The 23,437-nt window shown below is 44.5% G+C and overlaps 1 protein-coding gene across 1 annotated transcript in view; it reads right to left on the bottom strand.

Annotated features, from left to right (window-relative positions):
* Positions 1 to 23,437, bottom strand: part of LOC139581361 (testican-1-like) — a 493,855-nt gene that overhangs the window by 389,395 nt on the left and 81,023 nt on the right. The gene's annotated exons all lie outside the window — the stretch shown is intronic.

Genomic DNA, 23,437 nt, shown 5'->3' with positions numbered 1-23,437 from the left:
AGAAGGGCTTTTTAAATACATTTGATTGATTGATTGATTGATAATGTGGAAGATGGGCGACACCTGGAGGGGGTGGAGACAATCACAGACAGGTGAAACAGATCAGGACGGGACACATAGAGGATCTAGATACTTTTTCGAACCTCTCTGGATTAAAACCAATTACGTATTGAATCACTAAAAAATACAACTTTTACATTACCGTGTAGTTTACCAATAAAATGGTCTGACGGTGATGTGGACATACTCGGTATACATATCCCTAAACAAAGAAATGATCTCACTCCAATGCATTTTAATAGAAAGTTAGCAAAAATAGATAAGATCTTGCTACCATGGAAAGGAAAATACTTGTCTATTTGTGGAAAAATTGCCCCAATTAACTCTTTAGTCATATCACAGTTTACCTATTTGCTTATGGTTTTGCCTACACCTAGGAACCTGCTTTTTAAATTATATGAGCAAAAAATATTAACATTTATTTGGAACGTCAAGCCAGACAAAATTAAAAGGGCTTATTTATATAATGAATATAAATTCGGAGGGCAGAAATGATTAAATATGAAAGAATTTGACCTCTCACTAAAGGCATCAATCAGTCATACAAAAGTTACACTTAAATCCAAAATGGTTCTCTAGTAAATTAGTCAGAATGTCTCACCCCATGTTCAAGAATGGCCTTTTTCCCTTTATTCAGATTACAACCGCTCACTTTAGGTCATTTGAAAACGAAATCATCCCTAAAATATCGATATTTTTAAAACAAGCCATAGAAAGTTGATGGCAATTTCAGCTTAATCCAAATGAAAAGAGAACAAATATACTGAAATATACTAATAAACTCAAATATACAAATTGATTAAAAAAAACGTATTTTTCGATAACATAAAAAAATTAAAAAAAGGTATCATCTTTGTAAATGATATGATAAATAGGACTGGTGGAGTTATGTCACACATGCAGCTAACACAGACATGTAGTAATGTCTGCTCTACCCAAAATTACAAACAACTAATTGCAGCATTACCACAAAAATGGAAGATGCAAGTAGAAGGGGGAAAAGTAAGGAACATGTCTGGTTGTATTAAAGACCAAAAATGGTTAAAGAAAATTGTGAGAGAAAAATATATATATACCAGTTTCATTTAATAAGGACCAAAAAACTGACAGCTGTGCCATATAAATTGCAAAACAGTTGGGAAGAGATTTTCGATGTACCGAATCCATGGCACATGGTTTATGAATTGACATGCAAAACGACGCCGGATTCAAAACTTAGAAATGTTCAATTTAAATGATTATACAAAATTCTTGCAACCAATAGAATGTTATATATATGGGGGATACCATCTTCCCAGCTCTGCAGATTTTGCTGTGAGGAGGCAGAGTCATTAGATCATTTATTTTGGTACTGTCTATATGTAGCTCGTTTTTGGTCACAGGTCCAGGAATGGCTGAAGAATTGCAACATTTACCTAGAACTAACACTACAGATAGCAATACTGGGCGATCTGAAGTCATAGTCAATCGATCAATAATATAATAATTATTTTAGCAAAGATGTTTATCCTTAATTTACAATCTGGAGAAGCTATGAGAATAGAAAGGATCAGTACTTTTGTGAAGCATCACTGCACAGTTGAAAAATATATGGCAAATAGAAATCCAAAATGGATGGTGTTAAGCGATAGATGGGAGGGGTTGAATGGAGCTGAAGGGTAATAATAACAACAAGATAACAAATGTAAAACATACGGGGTCTGTCAAATGTATATGTTCAGAACATTTGTGAAATAGCACAGCTACAAATAGAAATCAAACTGAACGGACATCAGAAATACTAAAAACAAACAAAATGTAACTATTGTAAAATAGATTGTGTCTGTAAAATGTGGGATGGCAGTTAGCCTAGTGGTTAGAGCGTTGGACTAGTAACCAAAAAGTTGCAAGATCGAATACCCAAGCTGACAAGGTAAAAATCTGTCGTTCTGCCCCTGAACAAGGCAATTAACCCACTGTTCCTAGGCCGTAATTGAAAATAAGAATTTGTTCTTAAGTGACTTGCCGAGTTAAATAAAGGTAAAATAGTATGTATAAACTGAATGTAGAAGCCTAAGTGTTAATGTTCATTAGTTTACTTATGTGTATTGGTATGTGTATGTATGTACAGTTGAATTTGGAAGTTTACATACACCTTAGCCAAATACATTTAAACTCAGTTTCTCACCATTCCTGACATTTAATCCTTGTAAAAATTCCCTGTCTTAGGTCAGTTAGGATCACCACTTTATTTTAAGAATGTGAAATGTCAGAATAATAGCAGAGAGAATGATTTATTTCAGCTTTTATTTCTTTCATCACATTCCCAGTGGGTCAGAAGTTTACATACACTCAATTAGTATTTGGTAGCATAGCCTTTAAATTGTTTAACTTGGGTCAAACGTTTTGGGAAGCCTTCCACAACCTTCCCACAATAAGTTGGGTGAATTTTGGCCCATCCCTCCTGACAGAGCTGGTATAACTGAGTCAGGATTGTAGGCCTCCTTGCTCGCACACACTTTTTCAGTTCTGCCCGCAAATTTTCTATAAGATTGAGGTCAGGGCTTTGTGATGGCTACTCCAATACCTTGACTATGTTGTCCTTAAGCCATTTTGCCACAACTTTGGTAGTATGCTTGGGGTCATTGTCCATTTGGAAGACCCATTTGCAACCAAGCTTTAACTTCCTGACTGAAGTTTTGAGATGTTGCTTCAATATATCCACATCATTTTCCTGCCTCATGATGCCATCTATTTTGTGAAGTGCACCAGTCCCTCCTGCAGCAAAGCACCCCCACAACACGATGCTGCCTCCCCCGTGTTTCACGGTTGGGATGGTGTTCTTCGGCTTGCAAGCCTCCCCCTTTTTCCTCCAAACATAACGATGGTCATTATGGCCAAACAGTTCAAGTTTGTTTCATCAGACCAGAGGATATTTATCCAAAAAGTACAATCTTTGTCCCCATGTGCAGTTGCAAACTGTAGTCTGGCTTTTTTATGGCGGTTTTGGAGCAGTGGCTTCTTCCTTGCTGAGGGGTCTTTCAGGTTATGTCGATGTAGGACTCGTTTTACTGTGGATATAGATACTTTTGTACCAGTTTCCTACAGCATCTTCACAAGGTCCTTTGCTGTTGTTCTGGGATTGATTTGCACTTTTCGCACCAAAGTACGTTCATCTCTAGGAGACAGAACGCGTCTCCTTCCTGAGTTGTATGACGGCTGTGTGGTCCCATGGTGTTGATACTTGCGTACTATTGTTTGTACAGATGAACATGGTACCTTCAGGGGTTTGGAAATTGCTCCCAATGATGAACCAGACTTGTGGAGGTCTACAATTCTGATTCCTGAGGTCTTGGCTGATTTCTTTAGATTTTCCCATGATGTCAAGCAAAGAGGCACTGAGTTTGAAGGTAGGCCTTGAAATACATCCACAGGTACACCTCCAATTGACTCAAATGATGTCAATTAGCCTATCAGAAGCTTCTAAATCCATGACATCCTTTTCTGGAAATTTCCAAGCTGTTTAAAGGCACAGTCAACTTAGTGTATGTAAACTTCTGACCCACTGGAATTGTGATACAGTGAATGATAAGTTAAATAATCTGTCTGTAAACAATTGTTGGAAAAATTACTTGTGTCATGCACAAAGTAGATGTCCTAACCGACTTGCCAAAACTATAGTGTGAAGTGTGTGAAAAATGTGTGAAGTGGTTGAAAAACGAGTTTTAATGACTCCAACCTAAGTGTATGTATATTTCCGACTTCAACTGTATATATATTTATATATATTTACCCCCAAAAAATATGGGGGATTGGAAATGATGCAGATGACTACATTGATGGAGGCAACAATCTATCCGCAATATTAAAGCTGATCCCCCCCCCCCCCCCCCCAAAAGACCTGGCTCTCAAGAGAAGACAGGCTATGTGCACTCTGCCCACAAAATGAGGTGGAAACTGAGCTACACTTCCTAACCTCCTGCCAAATGTATGACCATATTAGAGACACATAAAGTATTTCCCTCAGATTACACAGACCCAAAAAGAATTCAAAAACAAATTCAATTTTGATAAACTCCCATATCTACTGGGTGAAATACCACAGTGTGCAATCACAGCAGCAAGATTTGTGACCTGTTGCCACATGAAAAAGGCAACTAGTGAAGAACAATCACCATTGTAAATACAACCTATATTCATGTTTATTTACTTTCCCTTTTGTACTTTAACTTTTTGCGCATCACTACAACACTGTATATATACATAATATGACATTTGTAATGTCTTTATTCTTTTGGAACTTTTGTGAGTGTGATGTTTAGTGTACATTTTTATTGTTTATTATCTATTTCACTTGCTTTGGCAATGTAAACATGTTTCCCATGCCAATAAATCCCCTTGGATTGAAATTGAATTGATAGACAAATAAAGAGAGAGAGAGAGACAGAGTGAGAGGTAGAGAGAGAGTGAGAGGTAGAGAAAGAGACAGAGACAGAGTGAGAGGTAGAGAGAGAGAGAGAGACAGAGTGAGAGGTAGAGAGAGAGAGTGAGAGGTAGAGAGAGAGAGTGAGAGGTAGAGAGAGAGAGATATAGAAAGAGAAATAGAGCGAGAGAGAGAGGCAAATAGAGAGAGACAGAGTGAGAGAGAGAGAGAGAGAGAGAGAGAGAGAGAGAGAGAGAGAGAGAGAGAGAGAGAGAGAGAGAGAGAGAGAGAGAGAGAGAGGGAGAGAGTGAGATAGGAATAGAGAAAGAGAGAGTGTGAAATAGATATAAAGAGGGTGATGGAGAGCGCCCGTGCGAGAGAGAGAGAGAGAGATATAGAGAGAGGGAGAGAGTGTGAAATAGATAGAGGGTGATGGAGAGTGCCCGTGCGAGAGAGAGAGAGAGAGATATAGAGAGAGAGGGAGAGAGCGTGAAATAGATAGAGGGTGATGGAGAGTGCCCGTGCGAGAGAGAGAGAGGGAGATATAGAGAGAGGGAGAGAGTGTGAAATAGATAGAGGGTGATGGAGAGTGCCCGTGCGAGAGAGAGAGAGAGAGAGAGAGATATAGAGAGAGGGAGAGAGTGTGAAATAGATAGAGGGTGATGGAGAGTGCCCGTGCGAGAGAGAGAGAGAGATATAGAGAGAGGGAGAGAGTGTGAAATAGATAGAGGGTGATGGAGAGTGCCCGTGCGAGAGAGAGAGAGAGGGAGATATAGAGAGAGGGAGAGAGTGTGAAATAGATAGAGGGTGATGGAGAGTGCCCGTACGAGAGAGAGAGAGAGGGAGAGTACCTACGTGCATGAATGCATGAGTATGTGTCTGTCTGCAAGGCGCACGTGTGTGTGTGTGTGTGTGTGTGTGTGTGTGTGTGTGTGTGTGTGTGTGTGTGTGTGTGTGTGTGTGTGTGTGTGTGTGTGTGTGTGTGTGTGTGTGTGTGTGTGTGTGTGTGTGTGTGTGTGTGTGTGTGTGTGTGCGTGTGTGTGCCTACTGTATGCGTGTGTGTATATTATTCCTCTCTCAGCTTTCACCAGTGCTAAATTAGAGAGGAATTAATGCAGACACTACACCCACTCCAGGCTGCTGCCAAGTTCTCTCGGTACATTTTTCAGAATGCATTGTGTTTGCTATGGAAATTACCATCAACTGTGTGGGCTTCTCTCTTCTTCTCTCTGGGTCACTGAGTTTCACTGTATAATTGAGTTAATGTGAAGTTGGTTACTTTTTTTACTTTTTTTTGCTTTGTTTCTCTGTGTGAGTCGTTCTGTGTGAGTTACAGCTGTGTGTTTATGTGTGTGTGTGTGTGTGTGTCTGTGTGTTTACAGATGACCAGGATAGTATTAGTCAGTGTGTGTAATTGAGTGAGTGAGTCAACAGTATGAATATGTCAGGACAGTGAGTCTGAGTGTGTGATTTATTCTGTCAGAAGGTAAAGATAGGATGAGAAAGTAGTCAGTGAGCTGTCCCTTCTTGTTCTGTTTACCTTCCTAATCACCCCTCCCTCACTCCTTCCCGCCCTCCCCCTCCCTGCTCCTGAGGAAGAGTGTGATACAGATAAAAAGAAGACGCTTTTCTTATTGGGCCAACAGAAAATCAATCTGAGCAGCGCACTGCTATTTACACAAGCAAATACACATTTCCCAGGGAAACGTGGTCAGTGTGTGTGTTGTCTGTGTGTGTGTGTGTGTGTGTGTGTGTGTGTGTGTGTGTGTGTGTGTGTGTGTGTGTGTGTGTGTGTGTGTGTGTGTGTGTGTGTGTGTGTGTGTGTGTGTGTGTGTGTGTGTGTGTCGGTCAGAGCAGTGATTGTATTCCTGTTTGCTGTGCAATGGAAGATTGAGCAACAGAAACGACTCAAGGCTCTCTCTTCTTCTCTCGTTCTCTCTCTCTCTACCGCTGGGGCGTGCAAGAGTTAGCCAGCCACACAGCCTGCAAGAAAGGCAATTAACATGAAGACACAGAGAAGAGGAGAGAAGAGAGAGAAAAGAAAGAGGAGATATGCATACAAACACAGCCAACCTACATGAAACGGCAAGGAGTTTAAGGACATTGAAGGCGGTCTCTACAACAGAACATCAGCCACAGTAGCAGGGAGATTAGGTATCTCTATCAAACACAGTAGCAGGGAGATTAGGTATCTCTATCAAACACAGTAGCAGGGAGATTAGGTATCTCTATCAAACACAGTAGCAGGGAGATTGGGTATCTCTATCAAACACAGTAGCAGGGAGATTAGGTATCTCTATCAAACACAGGAGCAGGGAGATTAGGTATCTCTATCAAACACAGTAGCAGGGAGATTAGGTATCTCTATCAAACACAGTAGCAGGGAGATTAGGTATCTCTGTCAAACACAGTAGCAGGGAGATTAGGTATCTCTATCAAACACAGTAGCATGGAGATTAGGTATCTCTATCAAACACAGTAGCAGGGAGATTAGGTATCTCTATCAAACACAGTAGCAGGGAGATTAGGTATCTCTATCAAACACAGTAGCAGGGAGATTAGGTATCTCTATCAAACACAGTAGCAGGGAGATTATGTATCTCTATCAAACACAGTAGCAGGGAGATTGTGTATCTCTATCAAACACAGTAGCAGGGAGATTAGGTATCTCTATCAAACACAGTAGCAGGGAGATTAGGTATCTCTATCAAACACAGTAGCAGGGAGATTAGGTATCTCTATCAAACACAGTAGCAGGGAGATTAGGTATCTCTATCAAACACAGTAGCAGGGAGATTAGGTATCTCTATCAAACACAGTAGCAGGGAGATTAGGTATCTCTATCAAACACAGTAGCAGGGAGATTAGGTATCTCTATCAAACACAGTAGCAGGGAGATTAGGTATCTCTATCAAACACAGTAGCAGGGAGATTATGTATCTGTATCAAACACAGTAGCAGGGAGATTAGGTATCTCTATCAAACACAGTAGCAGCGTAGGTTCTCCGTATGTGGAGCTATAGCAGGCGCATGGCTCACACAGGGCACAGTGCCATCCCCTGATCAAAGACATATTTCGAAGACTACACACAAATGCGAGTGTTCGCACGTGCGTCAGGCTGCGCCACTGAAACTGCTCAGCCACCCACAGCAGCTGTGAGAAGGGATCTCATTTCACACAATCCCACAGGACGCTAAAAGGCTTACTCAGGCTGAGGCTGGGAGCGTGAGAGGGAAGGAGGGAGGAGGGAGGGAGTTGAAGAAGGTGGAGAGAGATTGAGAGGCAGAAATAGAAGAGGATGAGAAGGGGAGGGGGAAAAGAGATGGAAGAGGTGGAGGAAGATGGAAGGGGAAAGAGAGGAAGGGAAGAGGAAGAAGAGAGTAATGAGAGAGGCAGAGAGTGAGAAAGAGGAGGGTGGAGACAGGTAAAGAGAGAGGAAGAGAACTGGTAGAGTGGGACAACATCTGAAGTCAGCTAATGGATTTAGTACAGCCGAGGAGGTCGAGAAGTGCTTTTTTCTCTGGCACACGACACCAAGGCTCAACCTTTACAGCTGAGCTGACACGTACTAGACTTACAGTACAACCTCTTAGGATCACAACAGGGCTTACCACTAAAGCCATGTCTATTAGTCCTCTAACCCTGACCTTTAACCCCGCACACAGCAGGGTGCTGGTGGACAGTCATGACTTCCCAGTCAAACAGCTAATCCTGTCTGATCCTATGGATCCAGTGGTTCCAATGGCTGACGTGGTTAGAGCTCTGTGTCAGCCACTAGGCTAGTCACCACACCAGTATCCCCTGTCCCGACAGCCAACAGCAAGCCTCCAACCCTTCTGGGTTCTAGCCCTTGGTTCCTTCCTCCTAATCGCCCCACCCCCAGGCCTGCTGTGCAGCGAAGGGTCTGGTAATACACAGGTTGGTACTAAAGGTGTTGCTAGTGGAGGGTTGGCTGGTATATAAGAGGCCTGTGGAACAGTGGCTGGTATATAAGAGGCCTGTGGAACAGTGACTGGTATATAAGAGGCCTGTGGAACAGTGGCTGGTATATAAGAGGCCTGTGGAACAGTGACTGGTATATAAGGGGCCTGTGGTAACAGTGACTGGTATATAAGAGGCCTGTAGAACAGTGGCTGGTATATAAGAGGCCTGTGGAACAGTGGCTGGTATATAAGAGGCCTGTGGAACAGTGACTGGTATATAAGGGGCCTGTGGTAATAGTGACTGGTAAATAAGGGGCCTGTGGTAACAGAGGTGGGTATATAAGAGGCCTGTGGAACAGTGGCTGGTATATAAGAGGCCTGTGGTAACAGAGACTGGTATATAAGAGGCCTGTGGTAACAGTGACTGGTATATAAGAGGCCTGTGGAACAGTGGCTGGTATATAAGAGGCCTGTGGTAACAGTGACTGGTAAATAAGGGGCCTGTGGTAACAGAGACGGGTATATAAGAGGCCTGTGGAACAGTGGCTGGTATATAAGAGGCCTGTGGTAACAGTGACTGGTAAATAAGGGGCCTGTGGTAACAGAGACGGGTATATAAGGGGCCTGTGGTAACAGTGACTGGTATATAAGAGGCCTGTGGTAACAGTGACTGGTATATAAGAGGCCTTGGGGTGGCAGGTAGCCTAGTGGTTAGAGCGTTGGGCCAGTAACCGAAAGGTTGCTGGATCTAATCCCCGAGCTGAGAAGGTAATAATCTGTCGTTCTGCCCATGAACAAGGAGTTAACCCACTGTTCCCCGGTAGGCCATCATTGTAAATAAGAATTTATTCTTAACTGACTTGCCTAATTAAATGAAGGTTACATTTAAAAAAAAATATATATAAGAGGCCTGTGGTAACAAAGACTGGTATATAAGAGGCCTGTGGTAACAGTGACTGGTATATAAGAGGCCTGTGGTAACAGAGACTGGTATATAAGAGGCCTGTGGTAACAGAGACTGGTATATAAGAGGCCTGTGGTAACAGAGACTGGTGCATAAGAGGCATGTGGTAACAGAGGCTGAGGTAAAAGAGACAGGGGGGGGGGGGTTGGTGGTAAAATGACTGAGTTGCTAACTCAGCAGCCCAGTAATAAGCCTATAAAGCCACAGCCTCACAGGTCCCATGGAGGTGATCTCCGAGACTGCCCAGTAAGCAATCAACACCCTCGCACACACACACACACACACACATGCGTGTGCACGCACGCAGAGACACACACACACTGACAGACTATTGATCTGGATTCACAGCCATGCTGCTGAGTGGGAGAAACAAAGGCAAGGAGAGAACGGGGTAAGGAAGGAGAGAAAGAGAGAGAGCGATAGAGAGATAATTGGATACATAATGTCTCTGCAAACCCTACCATTCCCACAAAATGCACCCACTACCCTCTCTCTCTCTCTCTCTCTCCCTCTCTCCCTCTCTGTCTCTCCCTCTCTGTCTCTCTCTCTCTCTCCCTCTCTCCCCCCCGTCTCTCTCTCTCCCCCTCTAAGAACAAACAAACACCACCAGGTCTCTAATGAGCACCCCTGGGGATAGGCCCAACCCAATAGCCTCCCTGGGCTCTGATTGGATAAGGGAGCCCTAGCTTCACCCGCAGAGGTGAGGCAAGGGCCCTGGCAGGTTCTGTGAAGTCAGCCCCCCAAAAAACATGACTTTTTCTTTGTTAAAAATATTATATTTGACTGTTCCTCTATGATGTCAGCAAAAAATCTATACTCAATCAGGGGGTGGCAGGGCGAAACTGCGGTACACCACTGAAAGGACAGTAATATTACGTGTAAAGTAGGAAGCCCCGGTTTCAATAGGCAATAAGATATGAATTTGTCATGAAAGGAGTGTGGATATTTGGACTGGCGAAGCGGTTTGATGGTTTGATGGCTGACTGAATGGGAGTTGATTAGTTCTTTACTCCGCTGGTCTCGGCTCGTCTCGTGAAAGAAATGATGAGACCTCATGGTTCCGAGACCGAGTAAAAATGTACCCGACACGAGACAAGAACGAGACACTCAACATGTGGTCTGGAGACCGGACTGGACTACAACACTGATTGCAGATATACAATACTGTTTCTCAAACCAATCATTTGTTTGTGTCATTGTCTATAAGTCACGGACACACGCTCCGTGACAAGGATGTTCAATAAAATAACCTATTTACACGCATCATCACAAGGAGACAGCCCAGCTGCATACCAGTAAAGCCCCTATTTACACGCATCATAAAAATGAGACACCCCTGCAGCACACTAAAAGACCCCATTTCCACGCATCATAACAAGCCACTCCGGCTGCACAGAAGAAAAAAAAACATTACACACATCATCAATGGAACCAGCCATCCATCAGAAAGCTTACAGTGAACCAGTACATGTCATATCACGGTCCCTCGTGGAGCAGTTTGAATATTTGTATAATGAATACTTGTGTGTTAAAAAGGCATGTCATCCCTGATTTCTTGTGACTGGATAGGTGAAAGCTATACATTGAAACCTGTGGTTACACCAATCCAGTTGTGATGAATCAGTGATTACTTGGAAAGAGGGATGTTAATGTATTCAAACAGGCCCAGAGAGATCATGCATACCTACCATGATGCATCTGCTAAGGACTTCTTCCATGAACCCCTCAGCAAGTGTGTGACTACCAACACTTCTCTATGGGGAGTCTCGACGGCATACTCCTCGCCTTCCCTCTCATTTCTAGTTGCCTCCCCTCTCATTTCTCCTCGCCTCCCCTCTCATCTCTCCTCGCCTCCCCTCTCATCTCTCCTCGCCTCTCCTCTCATCTCTCCTCGCCTCCCCTCCCCTCCCCTCTCATCTCTCCTCGCCTCCCCTCCCCTCTCATCTCTCCTCGCCTCCCCTCTCATCTCTCCTCGCCTCCCCTCTCATCTCTCCTCGCCTCCCCTCTCGCCTCCCCTCTCATCTCTCCTCGCCTCCCCTCTCATCTCTCCTCGCCTCCCCTCTCATCTCTCCCTGCCTCATTCTCAAAACCAATTGGATGTGAAAGCCAGAGGTCCCTCTTCTGATCTTCTCTTCCAATGGGTTTTGAGAAGAGGCGAGGAGAGAGGAGAGTATGCAAGGAGTATGCCATTGAGATTCTCCCACAGACACACACACACACACTCCTCTCTCGCTGTCGCCATGCCGATACACACTCAGGGGGACTAGGGACTTGTTGTTGACATTTCCTTAAGCTGAAACAGATTTGTTTTGGTCCAGGCCCTCAGTCACAACCCACGCCTTAGCAGCCTCTGGGCTTTAGGAATCGCTCAGAATATACCATCGACACGCATTCACCATAGTCATTAGATTAACTTTATTCCTATGTACCATGTTAGTGACAAGTCACTGAAAAACTGTTAAGTTACTTAGAGTTATTATCAAATTCTTGGAGAGATCAAAATCCATATCTATTATCTACTTTCATTATGCAGTTTGTCTTTTTCCCCAAACACCCTACCAGGAAAAAACACTGGCAATATAACATGAACACACAACCACCAGCTCAAATGCATCTGCTCAGCTTTTTTTTCAGCTTTTTCCCATTCCTCTCTAATTGCTTTCTGTGGAAGATGATATTTGAGGATGCACACGCCGCCAAGTGTTTACAAGCAAGTGAGTGCATTGTCATTTTTCCGCCATACTCCTTTTCTCACATCAGAGCATTCTCCTCTGGGCACTAGGGAAGGGCTGTTCTCCCCATTCGTCACCGCGGCAGCCATTGTATCTGCATGACAGTCGTCGTATCTCTGTGACAACCGTCAGTTGGGACAATAGGGCAAGCTTGATTGGAGGCGTATGGGAATCTGTACAAGAGACGTATACACAACATAAACACTATCAATCACAGTGTAGTCGCACCTCGGTGGAGGAATCTGTGTGTAGGAGACGTTGAGGACTAGACATCACCACGAAAGGTAGAGCATTACTGTAAATGGGGAACTGACTAGTCAAATACCAAAAAGGCTTTCGCCAACCAGTGGCTATGTCCATCTACCCATCCTCTCCTCCCCTGTTCTCCCTCTCTCTCCCTCCCTCTCTCTCTCCCTCCCCATCTCCCCCTCCCTCTCTCTCTCTCTCCCCCCTCTCCCTCCCGCTCTCTCTCCCCCTCTCCCTCTCTCTCCCCCTCTCCCTCCCTCCCCCTCTACCTCCCTCTCCCTCCCTCACTCTCTCCCTCCCTCGCTCTCCCCCTCCCTCTCTCTCTCCCTCCCTCTCTCTCCCCCTCTCCCTCCCTCTCTCTCTCTCTCCCTCTCCCTCTCCCTCTCTCTGCAGTTGGGTAATGAGTATGATGGTTAATTATGCAAAGCGTGAGATTAAAAATTGCGCGTAAATACATTAGAGAGGCTGTGCCATGCGGTGAATGCTAAAACCAATTAGCCTGCAGGTGTGTGTGTGTGTGTGTGTGTGTGTGTGTGTGTGTGTGTGTGTGTGTGTGTGTGTGTGTGTGTGTGTGTGTGTGTGTGTGTGTGTGTGTGTGTGTGTGTGTGTGTGTGTGTGTGTGGACTGTACTGGAAGGTGGGCAGGCCTAGGAAATAAAACCCAAAGCTGTACCTCCAGAGAAAGACAGAGAACACACAGAGCTAACGTTTACTAATATTATTAAATAGAGGTCTGGTTGCAGTTAAATGAACGTTAGGAACTTTGTGGGTGAGTAGGAGAAGAATCGATGCTCACTCCAGGCATATCTATCCTGCTCTGAGTCAATAGGCACAAACAGAGACTCTGGCATTTTGGGCTGGGATGATGAATGCCTTGTACGGGCCAATACACTTCTGTTTATATGAATGGAACAGGAGTGTAATGACATTGTGTGTGTGTGTGTCTGTGTGTGTCTGTGTGTGTGTCTTGGATAATGCATGTATTGTCTGTGATATTTTGCTGCCAGTGAAACGACTTCCCCTCCACACTCTCTCTCCTCCTGTCTCATTAAAGAACAGCTCATAATCATTTAATTAATTCTTGCTTCAATACACACCCACACGCACACACACACACACACACACACACACACAGACACACACACCATTTTCATATTTTATTTAGTCAAAGGTTCTATCTAGAACCTAAAATGGTTCTTCGGCTGTCCCCATAGGAGAAGCCTCTGAAGAACCCTTTTTGGTTCCAGGTAGAACACTTTTGGGTTCCGTGTAGGACCCTTTCCACAGAGGGTTCTCCCTGGTACCAAAAATGGTTATGCTATGAGGACAGCGGAGAACCCTCTTGGAATCCTTTTTTTCTAGTGTAGAATGACCAGAATACCGTTGTTCATCTGTGACACAATCATCATCATCATCATCTTCACAACAGTTGTGATCATCATAACCCACTTCATAGTCATCAAACTGGACTGGAATGGTAATCAAAACGCAAGTATTAAACAGGGCCATGATTGGAATGAGAATAGAAGGTTTTTATTCTGGAGGGATTGTGACAGAGAGATAGAGAAGGACAGTGTTACAGGATCACTTCTTATGGGCGTGTAGAGTCCAGGTGGAGGGAGTATGGTGGTCAGAGAGAGAGAGTAATGTTTTTGGAGCTTAATAGCTGTTATTACGGAAGCAGGGTCACAGGGTAGAGAGAGACGGGTGAGGAGAGTGATAGTTACAATGGTGGGGGTGAGACAGGTGTGAGATAGTTGTTAGGTTGGGTGAACTGAAGGGTGAGTGAGGGGGGAACAGGTGTAATGATGGCAGTAGAATGAACAGGAACTGTCTATAACCCATGGGAATCATGGTGACAACCGATTGTTATTCTTTTCTTTCTCTTTATTTGTGTGTGTGTGTGTGTGTGTGTGTGTGTGTGTGTGTGTGTGTGTGTGTGTGTGTGTGTGTGTGTGTGTGTGTGTGCTTCCAGTGTGGTGCCATCTGGGCTTGTGCTGTCACCCTGAGAGGCAGCAGATTGATTGGTGCTTTTGTCAAGAGCACTTCAGAGAAATTATAACCCTACTCTCAGCTCTCTGTCACCCGCACACACACACACACACACACACACACACACACACACACACACACACACACACACACACACACACACACACACACACACACACACACACACACACCAACAGGGCCAGCTCTAGCCTTTTGGGGGCCTAAGTGAGTTTTGGTTGGGAGCCCCTTATCTCACGGCAAAACATTTTACTAGCCCCCCTCTTGATGATGGAGAGAAAAATTCTACACTGAGAGAAAACGTTGCAATTTTATAACAAATGTCATGCAATTCCACTCATTTTGCCATGAGACAGAGAGCATTCTTTGCAGTTTTGAAGGTAATTTCCTATAATTCTACACATTTTACCATGAGGTAGAGAGATTTCTTTGCCGTTTTAAAGCTAATTTCGTGCAATTTCGTGCAATTTCGTGCAATTTCGTGCAATTAATTTCGTACATTTTGTAACAACTCATGTCATGTCAATATGATATCTGAGTGAGAATGACTTACAAAATCAATGGGAGCCCCCCACCCCAACCCCCCCCCCCCCCCCCGCCACCCTACTCACACACAAATGGTGCTGTCAAAACAGCATTGTGTGTTGTCTCTTCATCTTCAAAGGCACGGCTGCGGGCTCCCCCCAAAACACAGCCATCCTGGGAGCAGTGCAGAGCAGCAGACAGGGGAAACAGGGGAGACACTATAAACACTAGAATCACTAAACGGAAACTATCAGACACTAACAACACTGCCTCGGAGAGAGAGAGAGAGGGAGAGAGGGGGAGAGAGAGAGAGAGAGAGAGAGAGAGAGAGAGAGATGTACACAGACAGACAGACAGACAGACAGACAGACAGACAGACAGACAGACAGACAGACAGACAGACAGACAGACAGACAGACAGACAGACAGACAGACAGACAGACAGACAGACAGACAGACAGGCAGGCAGGCAGACAGGCAGGCAGGCAGGCAGGCAGGCAGGCAGGCAGACAGACAGAGGGAAAAACTTTAAGCTAAACTGGCACTGGCCATTTCCAAAATTGTAGAAAGCATTCAAATCTCACACATGATCAAAGGAACAGGGGAAAGAAGGGAATTATTCCAAATGACAACTGCCAAGAAAACACCTTCAGGGGCTAAATGATCTCCTCTCTGCTGATCAACACAACACTAAACACCACGAAAGCACACCGGGAATCCACCACAATCCATCACACAGTGTAGGACAGTACAGAGACACACAGCGTTAGTAAGGGACAGCCTGGAGGCTATCCCTCTCCATCGTTTCATCCCTCTCTGCATCCCTCCATTCCTCTCATCTCTCTCGCCATCCATCCCGCCGTCCCTCCTTCCCTGCATCTCTCTGTCCCTCTCTTCGTCCATTCTTTTCTGCATCCATCTGTCCCACTCTCCATTGCTCTTTTCCTGCATCCCTCTGTCCCTTTCTCTATCCCTCCTTCCCGCTTCCCGCCGGTACAAGCGAGGAGTCTTACAAGTTAAGCTGTTTGAATATTGTGTTTGCGTTTAGTTGTGGTGGAGGGGGGGCGGTGTGCGGAGAAGAGGGAGGCTGATAACAAGAGCTAGCTCTAACAGAATGAAGAGGGATTAGAGTATCTCTCCACACCACCCCGCCTAGAAACACACCTCAAACACACACACAAACACACTTAAAACACACACAAACAGAACACAAACAGACACACTGCTTTAGCAAAGACATAAGGGGAAACATACACGCAAACACACACACACACACCATGAGATGTCTCTAGCCGAAAGAGGACACTAACAAAATCAATGGGGGTCCCCTGGAGGCCCGGGCCCCTGGGAGAAAGAGAAAAGAGAGAAAGAAAAGAGAGACAGAGTGCTGTGTGCATAGAACTCTATCTTAAAGACATGCTCCGGAACTCTGGGGACCACAAAGTACTTTTCGAAACCTCCTGCTTTGTGATCGATGTGTCAATGTGTAGTTCATACATGCTGAATCTGTGAGCAGAATGACTGTCTTACCTCAATTAGCCACAAAATCCCTAGTATGTAAGCGACTGTTTACTGGAAGCTGTGCGGTGCCATTTCCATCAATTTTCCCCCACGTGGACCAGCCCCCTAGCAATTCGAGTTCCAGCCAATGAGATTCAGGCCCTCGCCATTTGAGTGACAGCTAGCTAAGATGCACACACAGTAGAGCGAGAGAGAGAGAGTAATGACGTGGTGCAGATATCTGCACATATGTGACGTAGTACACAATTTTCGGGGACGACTTTAAGCTCGTGAGTGCTACTTTCAGAACTACTGACTGAAAAGTCTACAAAAATGACCAGAGAATCTCCTTAACGCTGGACTAGGCTGATCTCAACAGCCTGTGATAAGTCTTCTAATGCAATTTAACAGCCATTCAGAAATAACGTCTGTGTCTCTGTACTGCAGCAAACAGCGTCTGCAGCGTTGGGAACTATGGACGTCACAACAGAGGGGAAGAGGAGAGGACAGTAAGAGCAGAGAGAACATAGAGATTCTATAGTTGGGGCTAACATAACCTGACCCTGTGTTCTATTTTATTTATTTTTATTTCACCTTTATTTAACCAGGTAGGCTAGTTGAGAACAAGTTCTCATTTACAACTGCGACCTGGCCAAGATAAAGCAAAGCAGTGCGACAAACAACAACACAGAGTTACACATGGAATAAACAAACATACCGTCAATAACACAATAGAAAAAAAATAAAGTCTATATACAGTGTGTGCAAATGGCGTGAGGAGGTAAGGCAATAAATAGGCCATAGTAGCAAGTAATTACAATTTAGCAAATGAACACGTAGAAGTGTAGAAATACTGGTGTGCAAAGTAGAAATACTGGTGTGCAAAAGAGCAGAAAAGTAAATAAAAACATGGGGATGAGGTAGGTAAATTGGATGGGCTATTTACAGATGGGCTATGTACAGCTGCAGCAATCGGTTAGCTGCTCGGATAGCTGATGTTTAACTTCTTTGGGACTGGGAGGCAGTATTGAGTAGCTTGGATAAAAAGGTGCCCAGAGTAAACTGCCTGCTACTCAGTCCTAAAAGCTAGAATATGCATAAAATTAGTAGATGTAGATAGAAAACACTGAAGTTTCTAAAACTGTTTGAATGATGTCTGTGAGTATAACAGAACTGAATTATGGCAGGCAAAAGCCTGAGAAAAAATCCAACCAGGAAGTGGGAAATCTGAGGTTTGTAGTTTTTCAAGTCATTGCCTATCGAATATACAGTGTCTATGGGGTCATATTGCACTTCTTAAGGCTTCCACTAGATGTCAACAGTCTTTAGAACCTTGTGTGATGCTTCTACTGTGAAGGATGGGGGAATAAGAGCTGATTGAGTCAGGGGTCTGGCAGAGTTCCACGAGCTCAGTCTCGCGCGCTCCCGTGAGAGTTAGCTGCGTTCCATTGCATTTCTACAGACAAAGGAATTCTCCAGTTGAAACAATATTGAAGATTTATGATAAAAACATCCCAAAGATTGATTCTATACTTCGTTTGATATGTTTCTACAAACTGTAATATGACTTTTCGTGTGAACTTTCGCCTGGACTTGCCCACGCCTCCTGAGTTTGGATTTGTGTACTAAACGCGCAAACAAAAAGGAGGTATTTGGACATAAATTATGGACTTTATCGAACAAAACTAAAATTTATTGTGGAACTGGGATTCCTGGGAGTGCATTCTGATGAAGATCATCAAAGTTGAGTGAATATTTATAATGCTATTTCTGACTTCTGTTGACTCCACAACATGGCGTGTATTTGTATGGCTTGTTTAAGTGTCTGAACGCTGTACTCAGATTATTGCATGGTGTGCCTTTTCCGAAAAGTTTTTTTGAAATCTGACACAGCGTTTGCATTAAGGAGAGGTTTATCTATAATTCCATGCATAACACTTGTATCTTTTAGCAATGTTTATTATGAGTATTTCTGTAAATTGATGTGGCTCTCTGCAAAATCACCGGATGTTTTGGAGGCAAAACATTACTGAACATAACGCGCCAATGTAAACTAAGATTTTTGGATATAAATATGAACTTTATCGAACAAAACATACATGTATTGTGTAACATGAAGTCCTATGAGTGTCATTTGATGAAGATCATCAAAAGTTAGTGATTCATTTTATCTCTATTTCTGCTTTTTGCGACTCCTTTCTTTGGCTGGAAAAATGGCTGTGTTTTTCTGTGACTAGGTGCTGACCTAACATAATCGTTTGGTGTGCTTTCGTCGTAAAGCCTTTTTGAAATCGGACACTGTGGCTGGATTTACAACAACTTTATCTTTAAAATGGTGTAAAATACTTGTATGTTTAAGGAATTTTAATTATGGGATTTCTGTTGTTTTGAATTTTGCGCCCTGCAATTTCACTGGCTGTTGTTGAGGTGGGTCGCACACCCATAGAGACTGCCAGAGGTCCGGACAACAGGCCCTCCGATTTGACACACTGAACTCTGTCTGAGAAGTAGTTGGTGAACCAGGCGAGGCAGTCATTTGAGAAACAAAGGCCATTGAGTCTGCCGATAAGAATACGGTGATTGACAGAGTCGAAAGCCTTGGCCAGGTCGATGAAGACGGCTGCACAGTGCAATCTTTTATCAATGGCGGTTATGAAATCGTTTAGTAACTTGAGCGTGGCTGAGGTGCACCAGTGACCAGCTCGGAAACCGGATTGCACAGCGGAGAAGGTACGGTGGGATTCGAAATGGTCAGTGATCTGTTTATTAACTTGGCCTTCGAAGACTTTAGAAAGGCAGGGCAGGATGGATATAGGTCTATAACAATTTGGGTCTAGAGTGTCACCCCCTTTGAAGAGGGATCTCAGAAAATACGAAAGAGAGGTTGAACAGACTGGTAATAGGGGTTGCAACAATGGCAACAGATAATTTTAGAAAGAGAGGGTCCAGATTGTCTAGCCCAGCTGATTTGTACGGGTCCAGGTTTTGCAGCTCTTTCAGAAGATCAGCTATCTGGATTTGGGTGAAGGAGAAGCTGGGGAGGCTTGGGCAAGTAGCTGTGGGGGGTGCGGAGCTGTTGGCTGGGGTTGGGGCAGCCAGGAGGAAAGCATGGCCAGCTGTAGAGAAATGCTTATTGAAATTCTCGATTATCGTGGATTTATCAGTGGTGACAGTGTTACCTAGCCTCAGTGCAGTGGGCAGCTGGGAGGAGGTGCTCTTGTTCTCCAGGGACTTTACAGTTCTAACCATGCTCTCTGATAGGTCAATATGTCAGTCAACTGACGTCACATGGAAAGCATTCGATAGAGCACCCATGTGGATGACAGACAAGAGTTGTCTCCTTCCCTTATTATTCATATTCATATACACCAATTAGCAGACTCTTTTATTCAAAGCGTGTTTAATTTTATTTATTTAATTAGGCATGTCAGTTAAAAACAAATTCTTATTTACAATGACGGCCTACCCCGGACAAACCCGGACGACGCTGGGCCAACTGTGCGCCACCCTATGGGACTCCCAATCACTGCCGAATGTGATACAGCCTGGAATCTAACCAGGGACTGTAGTGACGCCTCTTGCACTGAGATGCAGTGCCTTAGACCGCTGCGCCACTCGGGAGCGTGTACATCAGTGTGTGTGTGAGAGGCAGGGGAAAAATCCCAATAATAACTTGTACTCAATTAGCTCCCAGAAGATGCATCAGAGTGGACGCAGACAGACATGTCAAAATAACCTGGGTGCAGATCTGACTGTGTGGTAACACCCCAGGATGTGTAAAGGCTGGGGTGAGGGTTAGGGTTTTGTAAAGGTATCTTGTATACTTTTCATTATAGGTCGACTTGTCCAAAGCACTTAGCTGTCTTTGTCTAAGCGGGCACACTCACACATCCTTGTGCTCTGACACACACACACACACACACACACACACACACACACACACACACACACACACACACACACACACACACACACACACACACACACACACACACACACACACACACACACACACACACACACACGCACACACACACACACACACACACAGCTTAGGTCACACTCTGTCCTTGTCTATTAGCAGTAAATCCTGCTCTAACACTGGGCTTCCCAGACGTGAAGTCAAATTCCATTACCCTCCTCTCAGAAAGGAGAGAGCAGGAGAGACAGAGAAGGAGGAGAGAGAAGACGGATAGAAAGAGGGAGGGGAGGAGAAAGGCAACGTAGATGGAGGAGAGGACAGAGAGTTGGGGGAGAGAGAGGAGCAGAGAAAGAGAGAAGAGTGAATAGGGAGAGGGGAAAGAGAGAAAGAGAGGAGAGTGAATAGGGAGAGGGGAAAGAGAGAAAGAGAGGAGAGTGAATAGGGAGAGGGGAAAGAGAGAAAGAGTGGAGAGTGAATAGGGAGAGAGGATAGAGAGAAAGAGAGGAGAGTGAATCTCAGCCTCCAGTATTTATGCTGCAGTAGTTTATGTGTCGGGGGGCTAGGGTCAGTTGGTTATACCTGGAGTACTTCTCCTATCTTATCCAGTGTCCTGTGTGAATTTAAGTATGCTCTCTCTAATTCTCTCGTTCCCTCTTTCTTTCTCTCTCTCGGAGAACCTGAGCCCTAGGACCATACGTCAGGACTACCGGGCATGATGACTCCTTGCTGTCCCCAGTCCACCTGGCCTTGCTGCTATTCCAGTTTCAACTGTTCTGCCTGCGGTTATGGAACCGCCACCTGTCCCAGACCTGCTATTTTCAACTCTTAATGATCGGCTATGAAAAGCCAACTGAAAATTATTCATGATTATTATTTGACCATGCTTGTCACTTATGAATATTTTGAACATCTTGGCATAGTTCTGTTATAATCTCCACCCGGCACAGCCAGAAGAGGACTGGCCACCCCTCATAGCCTGGTTCCTCTCTAGGTTTCTTCCTAGGTTTTGGCCTTTCTAGGGAGTTTTTCCTAGCCACCGTGCTTCTACACCTGCATTGCTTGCTGTTTGGGGTTTTAGGCTGGGTTTCTGCACAGCACTTCGAGATATTAGCTGATGTACGAAGGGCTATATAAAATAAACTTGATTTGATTTTGATTTGAATAGGGAGAGAGGATAGAGAGAAAGAGAGGAGAGTGAATAGGGAGAGAGGATAGAGAGAACGGGAACAGAGACAGGGGAGGGAAGGAAGGAAAGGACTAGATTCTGCAAAGGGAAGGGAAAACTCTGCCTTGTTGCTCCTGTTTATAACACAATGGGGATGTAACATCATCCCGAGGAGGACAGACAGGGTTAGTGTTTCTCTGGTTCTGTTCTTCACTGATAAATCATCCCAAGGTCGCTGATTCAACCTCTTGCCTTCCTTCATGTAACTTTTCTTCCATTCCTGGCAGTTACTTCCTTCTATTTTGGTTCAGAGTTTCCTAGCTTATTAGTTTGTGTTGTCCAATTGTTTGTCCAATGTATTGTTCATACCTCACTGACTCATGTTTTCTCCTAGAATATTTATGTTTACAACATTATTTGATGTTAGGATAATGTAGCACTCATCATAGACTTCATCTGTTCTACTCCCCCCCTCTCCCCCTCTCTCTTCCCCCTTCTACCCCCCCCCCCCCTCACTCTCAATTCAATCTCTCTCTCTCTCTCTCTCCCCCTCCACCCTAGCTCTCTCTCTCTCTATGATAGCTTGTGTGACGACACGGTCACAGAAGACACAGGAAACCCATTATCCAGCCGAGCCTTGTACCCCCTGAGAGGAAAGGGCCTGTTCCATATTTACAGAACAGCTATGTAGCTAGTTATTCTTAGAATGCAGGAACATGAAGCAGAGCACGAGCCTGGAACCATAACCTCATTATCATCCCATCTATAATCAGATTATGTCCAGCCAACACTGTGTTAAGACGACTGGATGGATACATGTGATGTAGGGTAGTGTAGAATAGGGTAGTGTATGGTACAGTAGTGCAGGGTAATGTAGGGTAATGTAGTGTATTATACAGTAGTGCAGGGTAGTGTAGGGTAGTGTAGTGTATGGTACTGTAGTGCAGGGTAGTGTAGGGTAGTGTAGTGTATGGTACTGTAGTGCAGGGTAGTGTAGGGTAGTGTAGTGTATGGTACAGTAGTGCAGGGTAGTGTAGGGTAGTGTAGTGTATTATACAGTAGTGCAGGGTAGTGTAGGGTAGTGTAGTGTATGGTACTGTAGTGCAGGGTAGTGTAGGGTAGTGTAGTGTATGGTACAGTAGTGCAGGGTAGTGTAGGGTAGTGTAGTGTATTATACAGTAGTGCAGGGTAGTGTAGGGTAGTGTAGTGTATGGTACTGTAGTGCAGGGTAGTGTAGGGTAGTGTAGTGTATGGTACTGTAGTGCAGGGTAGTGTAGGGTAGTATAGTGTAGTGTATGGTAGTATAGTGTAGTGTGGTGTGTTGTAGTGTAGGATAGTGTAGTGTAGGGCCGTGTAGGGTTGGATTTTGTAGGGTAGTGTAGTGTGGTGTAGTGTGGTGTAGGGTAGAGTAGAGTAGGGAAGGATAGTCTAGGGTAGGGTAGTGTAGTGTAGGGTAGTGAAGGGGAATGTAGGGTAGTGTAGTGTAGGGTAGTGTAGTGTAGTGTAGTGTAGTGTAGGGTAGTGTAGGGTAGTGTAGGGTAGTGTAGTGTAGGGTAGTGTAGTGGCGTGTAGTGTATGGTAGTGTAGTGTAGGGTAGTGTAGTGTAGGGTAGTGTAGTGTAGTGTAGGGTAGTGTAGTGTAGGGTAGTGGAGTGTAGTGTAGGGTAGTGTAGGGTAGGGTAGTGTAGTGTAGGGTAGTGTAGGGTAATGTAGTGTATGGTAGTGGAGTGGCGTGTAGTGTATGGTAGTGTAGTGTAGGGTAGTGGAGTGGAGTGGAGTGGAGTGTAGTGTAGGGTAGGGTAGGGTAGTGTAGTGTAGTGTAGTGTATGGTAGGGTAGGGTAGTGGAGGGTAGGGTAGGGTAGGGTAGTGTAGTGTATGGTAGTGTAGTGTAGGGTAGTGTAGTGTATGGTAGTGTAGTGTAGGGTAGTGGAGTGGAGTGGAGTGGAGTGTAGTGTAGTGTAGGGTAGGGTAGTGTAGTGTAGTGTATG

The sequence above is a fragment of the Salvelinus alpinus genome, chromosome 7, assembly GCF_045679555.1.
Source record: "Salvelinus alpinus chromosome 7, SLU_Salpinus.1, whole genome shotgun sequence".
In the NCBI taxonomy this organism is placed as follows: domain Eukaryota; kingdom Metazoa; phylum Chordata; class Actinopteri; order Salmoniformes; family Salmonidae; genus Salvelinus; species Salvelinus alpinus.
The sequence above is the reverse complement of the archived record's forward strand: the minus strand, read 5'-3'. Positions and strand labels throughout refer to the sequence as shown.